The 10,137-nt window shown below is 42.5% G+C and overlaps 1 pseudogene; it reads right to left on the minus strand.

Annotated features, from left to right (window-relative positions):
* Positions 1 to 360: 360 nt before the first annotated feature.
* On the minus strand, positions 361 to 1,214 carry LOC133769575 (heterogeneous nuclear ribonucleoprotein H2-like; annotated as a pseudogene).
* Between the last annotated feature and the right edge of the window lie 8,923 nt (positions 1,215 to 10,137).

The following is a 10,137-nucleotide window of genomic DNA, read 5'->3' on the forward strand; positions in this document are numbered from 1 at the left end:
GTATAAGAGCAACATTTAACATAAGCGAAACTGCTTTAACCTAAATATGCTTCCTGCTTTAAGTACACTCCTACAACATAACTAACTTGAGGAAAGCTGAAAATTGTTCTAACAGTTATGGTCAATACTGAACTTTGTTATTACATCCTAGCTGAATGTTTCAGTGTTTAAAATGACTGAGCATAAAGTTTTAAAACAATCTTGATTTCCACTTTACAGTAAGCAGGAATCACAAGCCTGTAATGCAAAACTGTTAAACTTAATCTTTTTTTTTTTTCTTAAAAAAGGAGAAAGATAAAAAGAAAGAAAGGAAAGAGAGGAAGCTGACCAAAAGCGGTCAGAATCAATTGTAGTTCCCACTTACCAATCATACTGGATATACTAAACATCCCTCCCACTCTATTCCACTCCCATAAATGCACAGCTTTTATTTCTGTAGCGGGAGCTGCTAAATGCCTCTTCTCTACCTAAGCAAGGTTTGACTGGTAGTCACTGGAGTTTTCCTGCAGAACTTGGTCATATCCACTCATACTGCTCTGACCACCATAACCGCCCCCATACCCGCCACTCAGCTACTGGCTAGCAGGGCCCCCGTACCTGGACTGATTGGATAAGCCCATTCCTCCCATCATTTGGCTGCCATAAGCACCACCACTTGCCCCTGCTGTAGAATTCAGAAAGAGTTCTACATAGCTGTGATCATAAGCTCCTCCACTTGTTCCTGCAGTAGAATTCAAGAAGAGCTCCACGTATCTGTGTTGCACATTAGTTTTATCTTTTGCCATAGCTGCTACTGCATCTTCATGAGTAGCAAATTCAACATCGGCCTCACCAGTAACCCTGCCATCCGGTCCAATTTCAGTATGGACTCTCATGGGATTAAGAGGCGAGAAAAAATTATAAATATCATTCTCAGTGGCTCTGTAAGGTAACCCCCTCATGTGTACACAGTGCCCTGTAGTGCTCTGGAAACTGGACCCACCGTCTCTCTATCTATGATCAGACATTCCTGAGAAACAATAATTGAGGTCTCTTCCAAATCTATCAGATCCAAAGCCATACCCATCATTATAACCGCCATAGTCATCATAGCCTCCATAGCCTCCACCATAGGCACCCCGCCTCATCCTTTCAAAGCCAGCTCCTCTGCCAATGCTATTATACCCCCTGCCAGCCCCTGGCCTGTCATAAGAACCTGGCAGCTGCATAGCCATGTCTAACTCACTTTTCAAAGTAAATTGTTGGGTTCTGAGTCTAGGACAAGGTCTCAGTGAACTGGGCTAATAAGAGCTGATAGAAACAGACCTCATCTCTACCTTTACTAAAAAAGTAGAAGCATCCAGAAGACATTGATGACATTTCCCATACTCATATTTAGTCATTTTTGCCTTTCCTTCCCTTATGATAGAAAAAGTCTTTTGGAATCCAAGTTCTCTTAGACCTTGTCACATAAGCCCTGGATACCTCTCACCTATGGAAAGATTTGCTCTAAACATCTCTCCAGCATCTCTGTGTTTCCCCTCTCTCCACTTAACCATTCCCATCAGCTTGTAAGCAGGCTATAAAATCTTCATCTTAAAATAAACCTGTCCTTCCTAGAATCCATGCTCACCTCCAACTACCTCCTTCTGTTTCTCATGTCTCCTTACAACTTCTTCTCTAGAACAGGTTGTCATTCCTCGGTGTGTCCACTTCCTCACTTCATTGCCTCTTTTCAGTCTTCTCCAATAAGGTTTACTTCTGCAGCATTCAGCTGAGGGCATTCTTCTGAGGATCCCCAGTGAGCTCCACTCCTCTGAATCTTCTCAATAGTCCCTGATCATTTTCTAACTTGACCTGTCAGTGATCTCAGTTGACCACCTAGATTCTTGGACAACACTCACACAGTCTTTGTTTTCCTACTAGTCCCTGAATGACTTCTTCTCTGTCTGCTGGTTCCTTCCACTTATTCTCAGTTTTTGAAACGTCTGTCCTTTGAATACACTCATTTACTTTGTTGGAGATGGTTACCCAGGCTCAGAGATTCAGTTTCTATCTCTCTGTCAATAAATCTCAGATCTATATTCACCAGCACTGACATTTCCCCTGATCTCCAGACGCAGCACATCCTGCCACCTACTTGACATTTCCATTAGGTGTCTCATAAACCTTTCAAATTGAACATTTTCAAAGCAGAATTTGTTCTTTTCTTCCAAACCTACTTCTCCCACAGTTTTCTCCACTGTACCATTCATATAGTAGCTCAGGGCATAAACTAAAGGCTCATTTTTGACCATTTCATTCCTCTTACACCTAACTTTCATAATATTCCAATTGTGGGGACTCCTGCCTGGCCTGATTACCTCTATTAGTGATGACTAGACTGGGTATCCTCACAATTTCCACCACATGACTTCTGGGATTGGTGCTGTAGTTTTCCCTCGTGGTTCTGTGATTTCCAGGATTGAGTATAAAATGGTAAATGTAAAGTGCCGAGGAAAGTGATTCTTGGGAAAACTGAATTTCTGCACCTAGCTTAGCCAGTCCAACCTCTAGAAAAAGTGATTTTTGTTCCCAAAGAGGGTGAACAATTAAACTCATCCAAAAGCCACTTTCTTAGAGTAGAAAACCGAGAAGTAGAGTCATCAGCACTGGGTCCTCCTGGGGTTGAATGTTCCCCTCTCAATGGTTGTAGACATTCACATGGACTGAACCTGGGTCTGGTGGATTAGGGAAAGGTTGGGGGAATTAAGCAAGGCTTGTTAGAAGGCTGGATCTACATTGTGGCATAGCAGGGTTTAAACTACTGCCTGCAGTGCTGGCATCCCATATGGGCACCAGTTTGAGTCCTGACTGCTCCACTTCTATCAATATCTCTGCTAATGTGCCTGGGAAAGTGGCAGTAGATGGTATAAGTGCTTGGACTCCTTCACTCATTTGGAAGACCTTGATGAAACTCCTGGCTCTTGCTTTGGCCTGGCCCAGCACAAGCCATTGTGGCCATTTGGGGAGTAAACCAGTGGACAGAAGATCTCTGTCTCTCCTTATTTCTGTAACTCTGCCTTTCAAATAAATAAAGAAAGAAGGCTAGATCTGCATTTAAGAACTAAGAAAAAGCCTCCTTCCTTTGTGAGAAAGTCTGTTAGTTATTTTAACAACCAAGAAGAAGAAATGTTAAGTTTCTAGTGAATTTAGGAATTGATAAATAATCTATATTTGATGAGTCGTGTATATTCTTATTCTAGGTCTATGAATACTAGAAGCCTAATACAGATATCTTTGCTGGACAGAATACAGTCTAGAAATTCCTCCATGTTCTGATACATGTACTTTTCAGGATTGGCCTGCAGGTGGTGGTATAGTTCATAGAGGACTGTATGGACAAGGGACCAGTTGTGTGTGAGATCCAGATAAATATGTTAGGATTTTGTCCAAGTAGACCTTGCCTCCTTGATCCCAGATGTGATTCATTAAACACAAAAGATGACTAGGGCATTGGTCCGGCAAAATGACACTAAACTGTCAGAATATCCCTCTCCTATTGAGCTCAAAGCTCTTGGACTGGTAGGCTGGGGTATGTATAACCTCCTCCATGCCTGGGTATGTGATAATGAGAAAAACTCTCCCACATAAACTCAAAATGTCCTTGGCCAAGTGTAGCTGCTGGTATCTTTAAAGAAAGGGCATCTATGGGTTAAATTCAGTCATGATGCTGGTGTGGTGGCTCCCAGATTCAATAATAGAGTAGTTTAGTGTCTGTCTTTTCCCTCTGTATAGTCCCCCTCTGCCAAAGCTTATGAATAAAATTGCTGTCCATATATCGTTTGGCAGGAAGCCAAACATATTTATAGTGGGGTCACAAATCAGTCACTTGGTACTCTGATATACAAAAACATTGCAACTTGTTTCTCCATAACATGTTCACTCATCCATCCAAGGGGAATTGAGGGAAAGAACCCTACATTTTATCGTATGCTGTCAAATTAAGTTCAGTTCTGTAATTCAGATGACCCCTTTATGTGAATTCTCTTTAGTTTCCTTAAATAAAAGATTAAGTCTTTCCATTTCTCTATCTCCTTCAAGTGTATGGGATCTGTAAAAGTTTAAATGACTCGAGCCAGCAGAGATTGCACTATCTGGATCCTATGGGTCAATGGTGGAGGTTTGATTTTCTGTTCCCTGGGCTGGTGACCTATGAAGTATGGTTTTTCTGGTCTGGCCTTTTGACACGAAGTCATTATCTCTGGAATTTGTTGTTCTGGTCATCTGAAAATTTCTTACTCAGCTACATCTTTGTTTTGACCAGAACCCTCTGATGTACCTCTGTGCTCTCAAAATCTCTGTGTCTCATCAGAACATGTGAGACTTGCTAGAACTCCTATACAACACCAAGGTCACAGGACCCCGGAGTGATGGCTCAAGTTCATCCATCAACCTTCCTCCCACCACCACCTCCTCACCACCACTCCTTGCCAGGGCTCTGGCCTCTGACCTTCATGCCTCCTGTTTACCTTCCTTATTTCTTTGGTAATCCCCTGGACTGGAAAGGGCAGTCTTTAGACAAGTCATTCATCCATGTAATATCTCCCTTGTAGGCTAGTGCCACAAGCCTCATGACCTAGCTTTCATGAATGGAAAGGATATTTTCTCTACACTTGAGAAAAAATACTATGATTCGAGTCCTCCCTCTACCCCTATTCGGTCGGTGTGCCTTAAATCTGAATTTAGAAAATCCTTTCTCTATAAAACATAGCTGTTTTGTTGTGGAACAAGTGAAAAAATGTTATCAAAGCACAAAGATCAGAAATTACTTTGTTGTTCTAGAGCTATCCTGTCAGACATGGTAGCTACTAGCCCCATGTAGTTATTTAACCATACCTTAAAATAATTAAAATAAATTAAAAATTAATACTAGCCACAAAATGAGTTTTCAGTAGCTATATGTCAGTAGTGGCTGCCATGTTGCACAACAAAGGTGTAGAACATTAATGTCATCACAAAAATTTACATTGAGCAACTATTCTAGAGGATGTCTACCCTGCTCTCTTTCCTGAAGCACCAAAAAAGTTTATTTAGAGGACTGGGAAGCTTTCCATAACAGTACGTTCTTCAGGATGTGGTACTACATCTGAAAATATATTTTTAAACAATTACTCGATGTTGTGGTTGCTCTGGACTCCCAAGAAGCCGGATTAGTCAATAAGCCTCACCCACTTCCCCAAATGCCAGTGATGTTCTCTATTTCTCCTAAGGAGAAGCTACAGAATTTATGGAGAACAGTGCAAAAATTTATTCAAAAATTATTTAAAATTTCAAGACAGCAATAGCATAGCATGAATCAAGTACAGAATCTTCTGAGTGTGGGTCCCAGTGTGACTGCATACACCTCACACCTATATAACTGGCCTTGTTGTAAGATAATCACACCCAAAAGAGAAATCAAGTCAGCTCTGTGGGCTTAGTGGGGAATTTACTCGGGAGCAGCAGTGCCAGAGCCCACAGCTGCACTAGTGCTGGCCAAGCTCAGATGTTAACTCAGACAGCTGCCCAAGGAATGCCTGTGGCTAGAGGGAGCTGCCTCGCCAAAAAGCAGCAACAGGGAATAAGGGCCCCAACATGATGTATTGGAAAGCCTACAGCTGGAAGGTCTGGGCATGTCCACCGCTTCCAGTTGCGTATGTCTCCATCAGAGCCAGAGGGATGTCCTGCCAGAAAGGCTGAGACCTGTCATGGCTATCATTTTAGAAACTGTTGGAGGACAGGGAAAGGCAACACATCCAGGAGTTTCAGCCAGGGGAATCTCGTCCAGCTTCTTACCTGGACTCTGGACATGAGTGAAGCAGGTTGTCCAGGAGCCTGCACACAGGGGAGGGCTTAACTGCCTCCCTCAGGGAGACAAGGGAGTTTGAGGAAAGGCTAGAACAACAGGCACTCAGCACTTCAAAATGAATCATCAATTCAGAGGAGCAACGTGGAGAAAAAGAACCCGTTTGTAAGGCAACTAAACAAAAACTTAGGAGACCAGACAAAAACAGAAAGATCTGAGGTGGAAGGTGAGACTTGGAACTTGTAGACATTCTGTAAGATAAGAAAATTAACGCCCACCACTTTTTAGAATGTAGCAGATTGGTACTTACACACAGAAATGCTGGTAAAATACAATAAAATTATTTTTAAATGAATAACTGAGTACAAAAGGAAGAAAGATAGGGGCCAGTGAGTGCTATGTTGCAGCAGGTTAAAGCCCCTGCCAGCAGTGCTGGCATCCCATATGGGCACCAGTTCAAGTCTCAGCTGCTCCTCTTCTGATCCAGCTCTCTGCTATGGCCTGGGAAAGCAGTGGAAGATGGCCCAAGTCCTTGGGCACCTACACCCATGTGTGAGACCTGGAAGAAGCTCCTGACTTCGGATCCGCGCAACTCCAGGCATTGCGGCCAATTGGGGAGTTAACCAGCGGATGGAAGTTCTCTCTCTCTCTCTCTCTCTCTCTCTACCTCTCCTTCTCTCTGTGTGTAACTCAGACTTTCTAATAAATAAATTTTTAAAAACAAAACAAAAGAAATTGTTGCCCACATCTCATATCGAAGTACCTGGGTTTGAGCCCTGGCTACGCTCTTGAATCCAGCTTCCTGCTAATGCACACCCTGGGGGTTATCAGATGATAGTTCAAGTACTGGGGACCCTGACACCCATATCCGAGACCTGGATTAAATTCTTGGCTCCCAGCTTCAGCTTGGCCCAGCACTGGCTGTTGCAGGTACTTGGGGGAGTAAACCAGTGCTCTTCCTTTGTGTATCTTTCTCTGTGTGTGTGTCAAATAAATAAATGAGTTTTAAAGGATTTTAGAATAAAGAGAGAAAATAAAGCCACAGTGGATTTAGTCTGAGTTGACCCCCTGATTCATCTGATGATCAAAGTGGTTTTTGTTCAAGGTTTTCTTCAGGAGTCCTTGTCTATGGTAATGATCTCTGACTTTGGGCAAATACAGTCTGGCCCTGAACCCAGCCCAAGCCCCAGCCACCTTCAGTTGTTCACATTCAGACATTGCATAAGGAAACTCCCTGAGCTTCCTGAGTTATAGATTTTGGGACCTAAGGGATGTCTTGGGAGGAGAACCTTTGAAGAGGTAGGTACCTCTGTATAAAAAGAAAAGTAGACAAATTCAATCCCCCAATGTGAGAGTTGAACACAAGCCTCTTTTTTTAAGTTTATTTATTTATTTGAAAGGAAGAGACATAGATGGAGACAGACAGAAAGGTCTTTCACCCACAGGTTCACTCCCCTAATACTCACAAAAGCTGGAGGTGGGCCAGGTGGAAGCCAGGAGCCAGAAACTCCATCCAGGTCACCCACATGAGTGACAAAGACCCAAGAACTTGAATCATCATCTGCTGCCTTCCAGGGTGTGCAATAGCAGGGAGCTGGATCAGAAGCAGAGGCAGGACTCGATCCCTGGCACTTTTTTTTTTTTTAGGATTTTATTTATTTATTTGAGAGGTATAATTACAGACACAGAGAGGGAAAGACAGAGAGAAAGGTCTTCCATCCTCTGGTTAACTCCCCAAATGGCCGCAATGGCCAGAGCCGGGCCCATGTGAAGCCAGGAACTGGGAGCTTCTTCCAGGTCTCCCACGTGGGTGCAGGGGCCCAAACACTTGGGCCATCTTCTACTGCTTTCTGAATCGAAAGAGAAACACCCAGGACACGAATCAGCACCCATGTGGAATGCTGGCACCACAGGTGGAGGCTTAATCTACTCTGCCATAGGCCAGCCCCAGATGCCTGGCACTTTGATAAGCTATGCAGGTGTCTTCCTAAGTGGCAGCTTCACCCAAGGTACCACACACCTACCCTAAGAAGCCAAGGATTTTAATTTCTCGCTGGAGTCTTTTTCATTTTAATCATAACTTCATTTTTTAAAAAGATTTATTTATTTATTTGAAAGTCAGAGTTACACAGAGACAGAGAGAGAGAGAGAGAGAGAGAGAGAGAGAGTTTTCTGGTCCACTCTCCAATTGGCTGCAACGGCCAGAGGAGCTGTGCTGACCTGAAGCCAAGAGCCAGGAGCTTCTTCCAGGTCTCCCATGCAGTTGCAGGGGCCCAAGGACTTGGACCATCTTCTACTGCTTTTCCAAGACCATAACAGAGATATGGATTGGAAGTGGAGCAGCCAGGACTCAAATCAACTCCCATCTGGGATGCCAGCACTGCAGGCAGCAGCCTTACCTGCTACACAGCAATGCTGGCCCTTTAATCATACCTTCTTGGTTCTTGTAACCTTCAGTAAAAAGAAAAAGGGAAAATGGGGGAGAGGGGAAGAGATCAACCTAACAGAAAAATAAGAGAAAAAGAAAAGAAAAAGTTTAAAAATGTTGAATAGAAAACACAATAGAAATCATCTATCAATAATCAAAGTATATATAAATACTAATATACTAAATTTGCTATTTTAAAAAAATTTTATTTTTTATTTATTTGAAAGACAGAGTTACAGAGAGAGATAGAGCCAGAGAGAGAGAGTTTCCATCTGCTGGTTCACTCCCCAGTGGCCACAACGGCCAGACCTAAGCTGATCTGAAGCCAGGAACCAGGAGCTTCTTTTGGGTCTCTCATGCAAGTACAGGAGCCTGAGCACTTGGGCCATCTTGTACTGCTCTCCCAGAGCAGCCAGAACTCGAACCAGTGCCCATATGGGATGCTGTCACTGCTTGCAGGGGCTTTAACACACTATGCCACAGCGCCAGCCCCAAAACTTGCTATTAAAAGACAGCGGCTCCCATCATGTTAAAAAAATTCAGTCAGGTACCACTTATGAGAGGGACGCCTAAAGCATGATGACAGAGAGAGGTTATTATGGAAACACAAGGATAAAATGTACTAGAAAAATCTTTTTTAACATGAAAATACAAGAATATTACCATCAATTTTTAAAACGTTAAGATGGAAAATATGCAGAATAAATGGGTTATTACATAATGACAAAATAATAAAAAAGAAAAATTCACATTGAACAAATGCTAATTTGAAGCTCAGTATTGCCTGTGCCTGTATGTGTACATTCTCAAAGTCACAAGGTGAAAATAATAAATCTATAATTGTAGTTGTAGATTATATAGACAATGTAAGCAATGGTACACTGCAAATTATAGGAGCTACTCTTCCACACTTGAAATGTTTACAAAACTGAATATAGTATGTATAAAAGCAAATTTCAAATAAATATCAATGACCTCAAGTCATATGAAATGTGTTCTCTAACAAGAGTGTAATAAAATTAGCAATCAGTGTAATAGTTCGACTATGCTCATTCATTTTAGAAGCTTTTAAATAATTATTATAGGAGAAAAATGAATGGAAATGATCAAATGTATGTCACTACTCAGATAATGAAAATACTAGTATCAAAATATGTGATGTGCAGTTCAAACAGTATTTTAAAGAAAATTTAGAGATTTCAGTGTATGTAATAGAAGAGATGGAAGCGTAATGTTCAAAGTTCAAAGTGGGGGGGGGGTCAGAACAGAGAAAGCAGAAGGAAAGAGTCATAATAAAATAAGAGAATAGATGAAGAATCAATAGATTTAACAGATCCAAGAATTATTTAAAAAAAAAGATTTATTTATTTATTTGAGAGACAGAGTTACATACAGAGAGAGGGAGAGAAAGAGAGTTTGGTCTTCCATGCCTGCTTCACTCCCCAAATGGCCACAGTGGCTACAGCTGGGCTGATCCGAAGCCAGGAGCCAGGAGCTTCTTCCGGGTCTCCCAGGAGGGTACAGTGGCCCAACTATTTGGGCCATCTTCTACCACTTTTCCAGGCCATTAGCAGGGAGCTGGATCAGAAGTGGAGCAACCAGGACACAAACCAGCACCCATGTGGGATGCCGGCACAGCAGGCAGAGGCTTAACCTACTATGCCATAGTGCCAGCCCTGGAGTTATTTCTTTTAAGAGACCACAGATCCAAGAGTTAATTTTTTTGGTGTAATAATGAAATAAACCTGGCAAGATTGTTGATGGGGACCAGCACTGTGGCGCAGCAGGTTAAAGCCCGGGCCTGCAGTGCTGGTATCACATAAAGGTGCTGGTTTGAGTCCTGACTGCTCCACTTCAGATCCAGCTCCCTGCTAATGCATGTGGGACAGCAGCGGAGGATGGC

Source organism: Lepus europaeus, chromosome 11, assembly GCF_033115175.1.
Source record: "Lepus europaeus isolate LE1 chromosome 11, mLepTim1.pri, whole genome shotgun sequence".
NCBI lineage: Eukaryota > Metazoa > Chordata > Mammalia > Lagomorpha > Leporidae > Lepus > Lepus europaeus.